Source organism: Henckelia pumila, chromosome 3, assembly GCF_033568475.1.
Source record: "Henckelia pumila isolate YLH828 chromosome 3, ASM3356847v2, whole genome shotgun sequence".
In the NCBI taxonomy this organism is placed as follows: domain Eukaryota; kingdom Viridiplantae; phylum Streptophyta; class Magnoliopsida; order Lamiales; family Gesneriaceae; genus Henckelia; species Henckelia pumila.
The window spans coordinates 93,672,501-93,684,864 of NC_133122.1; positions in this window are offsets into that span (position 1 = coordinate 93,672,501).

Genomic DNA, 12,364 nt, shown 5'->3' on the forward strand with positions numbered 1-12,364 from the left:
TGATAATACTTCTGGTTTTCATCTGCAAGGAGATGGTCAGTTGTGTCTTTCTGGTCGAGTTGTGGTACCCAAGGATTCTACTTTGAGGGATGAGATCTTATCACAAGCTCACCGCAGTCGATTCTCTGTACATCCAGGAAGCATGAAGATGTACAAAGATCTTCGCACTCGATTTTTGTGTAAAGGGATGAAGCGCAGCGTTTATCAGCTCGTATCCCGATGCCTTGTGTGTCAACAAGTCAAGGCAGAGTTTAGATGACCCGGAGGGTTACTTCACAGCTTAGAGATTCCTGAATGGAAGTTGGAGAATGTGACGATGGACTTTGTCACCCATTTGCCTATGTCTTCCAGGAATTGTGATGCTATTTGGGTTGTCGTGGATCGGTTGTCAAAGTCAGCGCACTTTCTTCCCTATAATCGCGATTAACCTTTGATAGGATGGCGCAATTGTATGTGCGGGAGATTGTTCGATTGCATGGGATTCCGTTGAGCATAGTCAGCGATAGAGATCCGAGATTCACCTCGAGATTTTGGGGTAGTTTCCAGCGAGCCCTTGGTACTACTTTGAGCTTGAGTACGGCTTATCATCCAGAGATGAACGGACAGTCGGAGCGTACTATTCGCACTCTAGAGGATATGCTTCGCGCGGCGGTGATGGATTTTGGTCCAGCATGGCATGATCATTTACCCTTGGTGGAGTTCGCCTACAACAATAGTTTCCATCGCAGCATTGGCATGACACCATTTGAGGCTCTTTATGGACGCCGTTGTCGTACACCTTTGTTTTGGGTCGAGGTTGGCGAGCATCAGGTTGAGGGTCCTCAGATGATTCAGCAGATGATTGATGCAGTAGAGTTGATCCGACGCAGGATTAAGGCAGCCCAGGGTCGACAGGCTAGCTATGCAAACACTCACCGCAGGCCACTTCATTTTGAGGTAGGGGAATACGTTTTCTTGCGTGTGTCACCTTTTCGGAAGGTGATGAGGTTTGGTCGCAAGGGTAAGCTGACACCTAGATTTATTGGTCCTTTCGAGATTCTCGAGAAGGTTGGGGATGTGGCTTATCGTCTGGCCTTGCCATCCGATCTTTCGGAGATCCACGATGTGTTCCACGTGTCCTTGTTGAGGCAGTATGTGGCGGATGAGTCGCATATTTTGCATCCGACCGAGGTAAAGGTAGATCGGGATCTATCTTATGTGGAGAAACCCCTACGAATTCTTGACAGGAAGGACAAGGTACTTCGTAACAAGCATATACCATTGGTGATGGTACAGTGGCAACGCAGAGGTACAGAGGAAGCTACTTGGGAGTTGGAGAGTCGGATGTTAGCCGAGCACCCCGAGTTATTTTGAGATTTTGTACTTTCTTATATCGAGTTTATACTTGTTCAGTTGTAATAAAGAACAGTTAATTGGCTATTTATGTTTTCCTCTAAGACTTAAATTTCGAGGACAAAATTTCTTAAGAGGGGGAGAATGTAGTAACCCGCATCTCTAATTAGTGATTAATGAGTAATTAATCACATGATCATGTCTAGATTAAGTAGAACATGATTAAGTAAGTTCCTGTTGGGATAACGGACTTCAGAAATAGATTCAGAGCACTCAAATTAGTTGAAATTGGTTCAGCAAGATCGAACGGTCCGAAGAGGAGTTCGGACGATCCGAAGTGGATCGGAAGCTCCGTGCCAAGATCGGAGGCTCCGATCGAGATCGGAAGCTCCGTCGGCAAGATCGGAAGCTCCGATCTGGACCAGGGCACACGTCATTGCTTACATCAGCAAGGTGATGTCATGGCTGACGTAATATTGAGCGATTGGACTCTCCGAAGGTGCGATCGGAGGTTCCGATCGTGATCGGACGTTCCGAACAGGGATCGGAGGTTCCGAACGCCGTCTATAAATAAGGGGTCCGAGCCCTCATTCTGTGCACCGATTTCCCCTCCTTTCCTCTGGTTTTCGAACCTTCTTACTTAGATCTACGGAGTTCTGGGCATCCTATTGGGAATCCGGAAGTTGCCTAGCGATCCCAACGTCGTAGCAGAGGTGTATCTAAGTTTTGAGGCGATTCTACACCAGCGGGCTGACGACGGATGAAGGTATAATTTGGCTTTCTAAAAATATTTAGGAGTATGCAAAAGCTTAATTAAGGCTTTTAGAGCTTAATTGTTGATGCATGGATATTTGCATTATTGTAGCTAGTAGACTGGACTAGTAGGCTTGGAGTCTAGTGTTGGAAAACTGGCGATCAGATCAATCACGATTGATACCCGGTGCAGCGGAAGTTTAAAAATTTTTCATGGAACGTTTCCATGGTATGGGTATCAACCGTTCATCGATTAAATTATTTGTGTGTGTAAAATTTAAATAACAATTAAATAAATTTTACCTCAAATCTCGCAACGAGATTAATGGACACCAACAGAACAATTCTGCTCTTGTTGTCTCTCCCTGGAACCGATGAACGCCTTCAATCAGGTCCACGAACAGAGGTTTAATCCCTCTGATAGATTGCACTAGAAAATCTATCAGAAGTTTTCTGCGAAGAGAATAAACGAATCTGATTCGTTATTCCTTACTGCGATTCAAAATCACAGACCGGAATTTCTCTGTGACAGAGCAAGGGGGCGGCCGAAATATTATTTGAGAGGAACTAGGGTTTTCGATTTTTGCTCTCAAAAATTATGACCTGTTGTGTGTAATTTCTGTACTGAAATAACTTATTTATAATGCAGGCCACTAACACCTTAGGGCCCATTAGTCATAAGCTGGGGCCCGACAAGCAAAGCCCGCTCGTTCAGAAATTAATATAAAATTCATCGTGACTCCGATTGATGAAACGATTTCACCAATGTGCACAGAAACCATTTCTGCACGTTTTAAAGTCAAAATAAATTTTCCTGAATCCGAATTCAGTGGTTTCCAAAAATGTCCATCCCTATGTCATTTTAGGAAATCCTACTCCCTTACTCTTATTTAAGAAGTCCAACTCCTTAGTTCATTAAATTTAACTCTTTAAATTTAACTATCTCAACGGGGATTAAAACTCCATTACACTGTGTGACCCTCAATGGTTCAGGGATACAGCTAGCCGTGGGCTCACAACTCCTTGTGACTCGGAACAACACTTTCCGACTTGCCCAACGAATCATGGTAAAGCGCCTAGCAACATCGCCCCATGATTCCCTAGGTATCACTGATAGTGCCTACAAGAACCAGTAGATTTTGGTTAACGTACAGTACGGTCCCTTCATCCATATATCCCGATCGAATCAACAACCATTGGTATATCGAGAGTCGCTCAAGATTCGATAACTATGCAATACATCTTGAAGATCAAATTAGTGACATCGCATGTGCTACTAAGAAACCATTTCTTAAATCACATCAAGTACTCTGGCCAGAGATTTGTCACACTAATATCTCCTCAGATCGCATAGGATATCCACACTCGCAAGTATGTGGTGAATCCTTGACAACAATGCATTGACTCCTATATGTGTCGTAACTGTACCCAATCTCGACACTGATGACCCCCTCAGAGTCGGTAAACGAGTCAAAGCACAGTACTAGCATATAGAGTCTCCATGATGTTTCAAGTCGTAAGGACTAATGGTGTACAACCAAAACCGCGGACTTTATCCACTCGATAAGTGATAACCACTTGGAAAGTCCGGATAGGGTAGTTCGACTATTCATCCTATGAATATCCATTTGCATGCTTCGAACATCTCCATGTTCCCTACCAATGAAACGTGGTACTCCGCATCGCAAATTCTAGTCTCAAACTCGAGCGATCCTTATCCTTATTATCGGACGGCTCAATCGACTAGGAACGGTTTTAGAATATACAGTGACTATAAGATGTATTTCATGATAGACATCTCCATGTTCTACCACATCTTACATACACTATAGTATATTCAAGGTCTTTATCAAAACAACAATAGTATATCACAATATAACAATATGAAGTAATATAAAGTCATTGCCATAAAAGTGTAAATAATATTAAACAAAAAATTGTTTATACAAAGAGTCAACAAAGCCCATAGCCACACAGTTGGCTCACTGGGCACCCACTCTTACAATCTCCCACTTGCCCTATAGCCAACTAGTCATACTACGTAGACCCATTGCTTCGCGATGTTTGTCAAACAATGGTCCTGGCAAAGGCTTAGTAAGTGGATCAGCGATATTGTCTGCAGAGGCCACTCGTTCGACACTGATGTCTCCTCTTTCCACAATCTCCCGGATTATGTGGTATTTCCTCAGTACGTGTTTGGATCTTTGATGAGACCTTGGTTCCTTTGCTTGAGCAACGGCACCCGTGTTGTCGCAGTACACCGGGACTGGACCAACAAATTCAGGAATGACGCCCAACTCTTGGACGAAATTCCTCATCCAAACGGCCTCTTTAGCAGCAGCTGATGCTGCAATGTATTCAGCCTCAGTGGTGGAATCCGCTGTGGTGTCCTGCTTGGAACTCTTCCAAGAGACAGCACCACCATTGAGCATGAACACAAATCCAGAGGTTGACTTCGAGTCATCCACATCACTTTGGAAGCTAGAGTCGGTATAGTATAGCCTTCCAGTTTGAGTTCTCGTCCTCCATAAACCATGAACATATTCTTAGTCCTTCGCAAGTACTTAAGAATGTCCTTCACGGCTTTCCAATGCATCTGACCAGGATTAGACTGATATCTGCTCGTGACACTCAGAGCAAATGCTACATCCGGTCTGGTAGATATCATCCCATACATGATACTACCTATAGCTGACGCATATGGTACATGTGTCATATTCTCTATCTCTGCATCAGTCTTGGGACACATAGACTTGGATAGAGAAACTCCATGACACATGGGTAGATGTCCTCTCTTGGACCCATCCATTGAAAACCGTTTCAATATGGTATCGATGTAGGTTGATTGAGTGAGTCCTATCATTCTCTTAGATCTATCCCTATAGATCTGTATCCCAAGAATGTAGGATGCCTCACCCAAATCCTTCATCGAAAATCTACCTGATAACCATATCTTTGTTGACTGCAACATCCCTACATCATTCCCAATGAGTAGGATGTCATCAACATAAAGTACTAAGAATGTCACCGCATCCTTAACTACTTTCTTGTACACGCAAGGTTCCTCCGGGTTCTTGATGAAACCAAAATCTTTAATTGTTTCATCAAATTTATGGTTCCAACTTCTTGATGCTTGTTTTAGACCATAAATTGATCTCTGAAGCTTGCATACCTTATGCTCGCTTCCCATGGATGTGAACCCCTCAGGCTGCTTCATATAGATTTCTTCCTTAATGTCTCCATTAAGAAAAGCAGTCTTCACATCCATCTGCCATATCTCATAGTCATACCATGCAGCTATGGCAATTAGGATTCTTATGGACTTGAACATTGCGACTGGTGAAAAGGTTTCATCATAGTCAACTCCTTGCCTTTGAGTATAACCTTTCGCCACCAATCGCGCCTTGTAAGTCAATATCTTACCATCAGGCCCAAGCTTTCTTTTGTAGATCCATTTACACCCTATTGGAACAATTCCATCGGGAGGATCCACTAAAGACCAGACTTGGTTAGTATGCATCGAATCCAATTCTGATTGCATAGCTTCAAGCCATAAATTCGAATCCGCATCAGAAATTGCTTCCTTGAAGCTTCTTGGATCACATCCAATGTCGGGTTCATCTTGACCCTCTTCAAGAAGAAGACCATATCGAACTGGAGGTCTAGAAGTCCTCTCGGATCTTCTAGGTGCAGGCGTGTCCAGCAATGGTTCCTGAGGTGTGGGATCGTTATTTTGTATTTCGGGTTCTTCTCGAACTTCTTCGAGTTCCATCATCTCGCCTTTCTTATCCAATAAGAACTCCTTCTCCAAGAAGGTGGCATTCCGTGAAACAAACACCTTTGTTTCAGCAGGATAATAGAAATAATATCCGATTGAATTCTTCGGATACCCCACAAAATAACACAAGCTGGATCGACTATCCAACTTATCTCCCACTGTCCGCTTCACGTAAGCAGGACATCCCAAATCCTCAAGTATGAATACTTAGGAGCTTTGCCATTCCATAACTCGTATGGTGTTTTGTCCACTGCTTTGTGTGGACGTTATTCAACAACAATACCGCCGTTTCAAGCGCATAGCCCCAAAACGAAGGTGGAAGCTCAGTGAAGCTCATCATGGATCGAACCATGTCCAACAAAGTTCGATTACGACGCTCCGATACACCATTAAGCTGTGGTGTCATAGGAGGAGTCCACTGAGAGAGAATCCCATTCTCTTTTAGATAGTCCAAAAACTCGGTACTCAAGTATTCTCCACCTCGATCCGATCGAAGTGCTTTAATACTTTTACCTAGCTTGTTTTCTACTTCATCCTTGAATTCTTTGAACTTTTCAAATGCTTCAGACTTATATTTCATTAAATATAAATACCCATACCTAGAATAATCATCAGTAAAGGTAATGAAGTAGGTGTGGCCATGTTGAGTCCCTACTCTAAATGGACCACAAACATCTGTATGGATCAAATCCAACAGATTTTGACTACGTTCAGGCTTCCCCTTAAAAGGAGATTAGTCATTTTCCCTTTTAGGCAGGATTCACAAGTAGGTAGAGAGTTAATATCAGACATATCAAACATGCCCTCTCCCACTAGCTTGTTCATCCTCCTTGAGGAAATATGACCTAGTCTAGCGTGCCAAAGGTTTGCCGGGTTTTGATTATCGATTTTCCTTTTGTTTGTTGTCGCCGGTTTGTCAATACAATTTACTGGAACGTCTTTTAGTTTTAAATTGTATAGATCGTTTTCAAGTTGTCCATTTCCAATTAAACATTCATTCTTGTAAATATTGCAAATCCCATTCACAAAATTACAAGAATAACCATCTCTATCAAGCATAGAAATAGAAATAATGTTTTTAATTAAATCTGGCACAAATAAAACATCTCTCAACAATAATTTAAAACCATTCTGCAAAATCAAACAAACATCTCCAATGGCCGTAGCTTCAACTCTGGAACCATTCCCGAGCCTCAGCTGGGTCTCACCCATTCTAAGCCTGCGACTTCTTGTCATCACCTGCAAATCATTGCAAATGTGAGATCCACATCCGGTATCCAATACCCAAGAAGTTGTATTAAGTGACATGTTTATTTCGATATAGAACATACCCTTTGCAGTTCCCAACTGCTCAAGATACTCCTTGCAGTTGCGCTTCCAATGACCCGGCTTCTTGCAGTAATGGCAAACATCCTTGGATTTTCCATCGTTTGAAGCCTTTGTCTTTTGCTTCTTCTCGGGTTCCACTTTCTTGGGTGGGGCAGAACGTTTCTTGCCCTTCATACTTGGCCCCTTCTTAGCAGAAGATGAGGAGCCCACCAAGAAAGCTGGCTTATCCTTCTTAAGTGTGGATTCATATGTAACGAGCATATTGACCATCTCTTCAAGGGTGACCTCTATCTTGTTCATATTAAAATTTATCACGAATCCATCAAATGAAGAAGGAAGAGATAGAAGCAGCAAGTCCACATTGAGTTCATGCTCCAACACCAAATCAAGGGTCGCTAACTTCTGTATGAGCCAAATCACTCGTACCCCATGATCACGGACCGAAGTCCCTTCACGCATGCGGCACGTCATCAACTCCTTAACAGTAGAGAACCTTTCAGCCCTCGACTGAGCCCCAAAAAGTTCCTTGAGTTGCGTGTGAATGTCAGCAGCATTCACCGTGTCCTCAAATCGCCTCTGGAGTTCATCAGACATCGAGGCTTGCATATAGCATTTGGTCTTGATGTCATGGTCACACCATGCATCAAGTTTGGCCAATTCCTCCGGACTTATGTCAGCTGGTGCTTCCTTCGGAGGTGCTTTCTCTAACACGTAGAGCATTTTCTCCGAAGTTAAGACAATCTTCAACTTCCGGAACCATTCCGTATAGTTGGCGCCAGTCAGCTTGTTTTGTTCGAGGATCGAGAATAAAGGATTTCGCGAATTCATTGTATGAAATACTGAAAAGGAAAAACAGACATATATCAATGATTGTTTAACAATTTACTAAGACATAAAATAGGCGAATTTAATTTTATGAATCTCACTCCCACTATTTTAACGATTTCACCACCCTCTAGTGAAAACGGAAAACTTTTTCCTTAGTGAGAACATGGAGTCCAATTGACAAACTTATGGTCCCGAATAATATCAGCCAACCATAATTCTCAAAAGGTAGAGCCCAATTGCTTCCAAAGCAACCCCCATGTATTTACCTCATGTCCAATAAGGGCCCAATAATATGACGCCGTTTAAAGTGACATGTCAAGATGACCCATCAATATTAAGTTTTGATGGACGGTCGCCATGTGGATCCCCCAATAATATGAGCCGATCCCATGGGAGTTCCACCCAACTTACAACATTTGTCGATCCAATGTACAGCTTTCCGACGGACGGGCCCCCCCAATAATATGAGCCGGACCGTATCCGCGGGTAGCATCACATACATTGACCGTTGATGGAAGGTAGGAACATTTAAACAATATTTAAATTTCCTTTATTTATCTTGATATAAATTTTAAATCATATTTAAAATGAGGAATTTTATTTATAAAAATATTTGTCTCATCATATTTAATTTATTGCATGCATTGCCGGATTCACGCAATTTATGTCTAAACATGCATACAATCATAATATCACATATTATATAGGATGATCGATTCCATTTCTAATTGACCCGTGGTTGCCAATCACGGGTCTTAGTCCAATCCTAGGTAATATGCAGTATGCAAATGCAATCCTATTACATATGCTTCCAATTTACATTTCTTCAGTCTTCATTGTCTGCTGGGCCCACCATCTTCAAATCTTGATCTCCCACTAAATCTAATGTATTTACAATAAATAACAATGACAAGTAGGGGATACATTTTTAGGGGGTGGGAACGGGCTATAAACCAAGCCCACTTTTATTACATATGACATTCATATCGGGCCATAAACCAGGCCCATTAATAAAACCAACAATAATAAAGACAAAATGTAAATTCCTAACATACACCTACAAAATTGGTCATGGCAATCGATCATCCTTATCCAATAACATTTAATTCAAAATTAATTTATTGGATAACATGCTGTGGCAATTCAAATTTAAACAAGATAAAATCATATTTTATATATAAAATCTCATTTCACATATAAATCATATTTTATCTCTATATCAAATAAAATCATATTTTATCTATAAAATCCAATTTTACAAATAAAATCATATTTTACTTAATATATCATAAGATCATATCTTATCATCAATTGTACCAAAATAATTGATTTCAAAATTCAATTTACGGATAAAATATTAAAATTTTCCAAAAATTCAAATTTATCCAAAATCAATTTTAAAATTTACGGACTCGAACAATTCGATCCGAAATCTCGTGAACCAATCAAAAACAATTTTTGACCGGACCAAAATTAAAATTTTAACATATTAAAATTAATTTTTAATAAAATATTAATTTTTCCCGCGGGCCACCCGGGACACTCCCGGGTTGGCCCGCACCCGGGGCGCGGGCCGGGGCAGCCCGGCTGCCCCCTTAGGGCAGCAACGCTTGCTGCCCTGGCGGCGCCTGGCGCCGCCCTGGGCGGCGCCGAGCGCTGCCCTGCGCAGCGCCCGCCCTGGGCGGCGCCGTGCGCCCCCTTTGGGCGGCGCCGTGCGCCGCCCCTGGGGGCAGCGACCATCGCTGCCCCCTCCGGGCAGCGATCCAATCGCTGCCCGGGTTTCGCCCCCGGAAAAAAAAATTTTTTATTAAAAATATTTATTTTGTTTCATAAACCGAGACTCAAAAATTTTGTACAATTGATTAATTCAATCGATTGATCTGAGCAACCTGGCTCTGATACCACTGTTGGAAAACTGGCGATCAGATCAATCACGATTGATACCCGGTGCAGCGGAAGTTTAAAAATTTTTCATGGAACGTTTCCATGGTATGGGTATCAACCGTTCATCGATTAAATTATTTGTGTGTGTAAAATTTAAATAACAATTAAATAAATTTTACCTCAAATCTCGCAACGAGATTAATGGACACCAACAGAACAATTCTGCTCTTGTTGTCTCTCCCTGGAACCGATGAACGCCTTCAATCAGGTCCACGAACAGAGGTTTAATCCCTCTGATAGATTGCACTAGAAAATCTATCAGAAGTTTTCTGCGAAGAGAATAAACGAATCTGATTCGTTATTCCTTACTGCGATTCAAAATCACAGACCGGAATTTCTCTGTGACAGAGCAAGGGGGCGGCCGAAATATTATTTGAGAAGAACTAGGGTTTTCGATTTTTGCTCTAAAAAATTATGACCTGTTGTGTGTAATTTCTGTACTGAAATAACTTATTTATAATGCAGGCCACTAACACCTTAGGGCCCATTAGTCATAAGCTGGGGCCCGACAAGCAAAGCCCGCTCGTTCAGAAATTAATATAAAATTCATCGTGACTCCGATTGATGAAACGATTTCACCAATGTGCACAGAAACCATTTCTGCACGTTTTAAAGTCAAAATAAATTTTCCTGAATCCGAATTCAGTGGTTTCCAAAAATGTCCATCCCTATGTCATTTTAGGAAATCCTACTCCCTTACTCTTATTTAAGAAGTCCAACTCCTTAGTTCATTAAATTTAACTCTTTAAATTTAACTATCTCAACGGGGATTAAAACTCCATTACACTGTGTGACCCTCAATGGTTCAGGGATACAGCTAGCCGTGGGCTCACAACTCCTTGTGACTCGGAACAACACTTTCCGACTTGCCCAACGAATCATGGTAAAGCGCCTAGCAACATCGCCCCATGATTCCCTAGGTATCACTGATAGTGCCTACAAGAACCAGTAGATTTTGGTTAACGTACAGTACGGTCCCTTCATCCATATATCCCGATCGAATCAACAACCATTGGTATATCGAGAGTCGCTCAAGATTCGATAACTATGCAATACATCTTGAAGATCAAATTAGTGACATCGCATGTGCTACTAAGAAACCATTTCTTAAATCACATCAAGTACTCTGGCCAGAGATTTGTCACACTAATATCTCCTCAGATCGCATAGGATATCCACACTCGCAAGTATGTGGTGAATCCTTGACAACAATGCATTGACTCCTATATGTGTCGTAACTGTACCCAATCTCGACACCTGATGACCCCCTCAGAGTCGGTAAACGAGTCAAAGCACAGTACTAGCATATAGAGTCTCCATGATGTTTCAAGTCGTAAGGACTAATGGTGTACAACCAAAACCGCGGACTTTATCCACTCGATAAGTGATAACCACTTGGAAAGTCCGGATAGGTAGTTCGACTATTCATCCTATGAATATCCATTTGCATGCTTCGAACATCTCCATGTTCCCTACCAATGAAACGTGGTACTCCGCATCGCAAATGCTAGTCTCAAACTCGAGCGATCCTTATCCTTATTATCGGACGGCTCAATCGACGAGGAACGGTTTTAGAATATACAGTGACTATAAGATGTATTTCATGATAGACATCTCCATGTTCTACCACATCTTACATACACTATAGTATATTCAAGGTCTTTATCAAAACAACAATAGTATATCACAATATAACAATATGAAGTAATATAAAGTCATTGCCATAAAAGTGTAAATAATATTAAACAAAAGATTGTTTATACAAAGAGTCAACAAAGCCCATAGACACACAGTTGGCTCACTGGGCACCCACTCTTACAATTAGGTCAGTGGAGCTAGGTTTGACCAGCAGTGTTAGAGGTACGTAAGTACTGACCGAGATAGCCGGCATGATATATTTGCTTATATGTTGCATGAGTATGTGCTATATGTTTTATCATGTTTTAGCATGTTTTACCGCCTTAGCACATACATGATTTTACGTGTGACTGCATCCGGAGAGATGTGAGTCATTGACAGTCTCCATAGGGAACGATGATCTCATTTTGGACTCGAGTCAGGTATGACAGTTTCCATATGGGACTCGTATCCTGTTTTGGATTCGGGTCAGGATGGGGTTGGCTCAGCCCTGATATGGAATATACGAGTACCCCGTGGAGTAGCTCTCTAGCCGGTACTGTATATTCTCGGCTTGGAGTCTAGGTCAGTGCGCATATTTGTATTTATATCATTGCTTCGTATTGAGCGTTCTAGCTCACGCCCCTGTGTTTGTGTATTGTGTACCTTGTGGCGGGGCAGGTTTGAGGTTGGACGGTCCAGGTGGCTTTCAGCAGGATTGAGCTTGGGAGAGTGCGAGGTTGTAGAGGGTAGGGATTTATTTACCCTGAACCTTCGATTTGG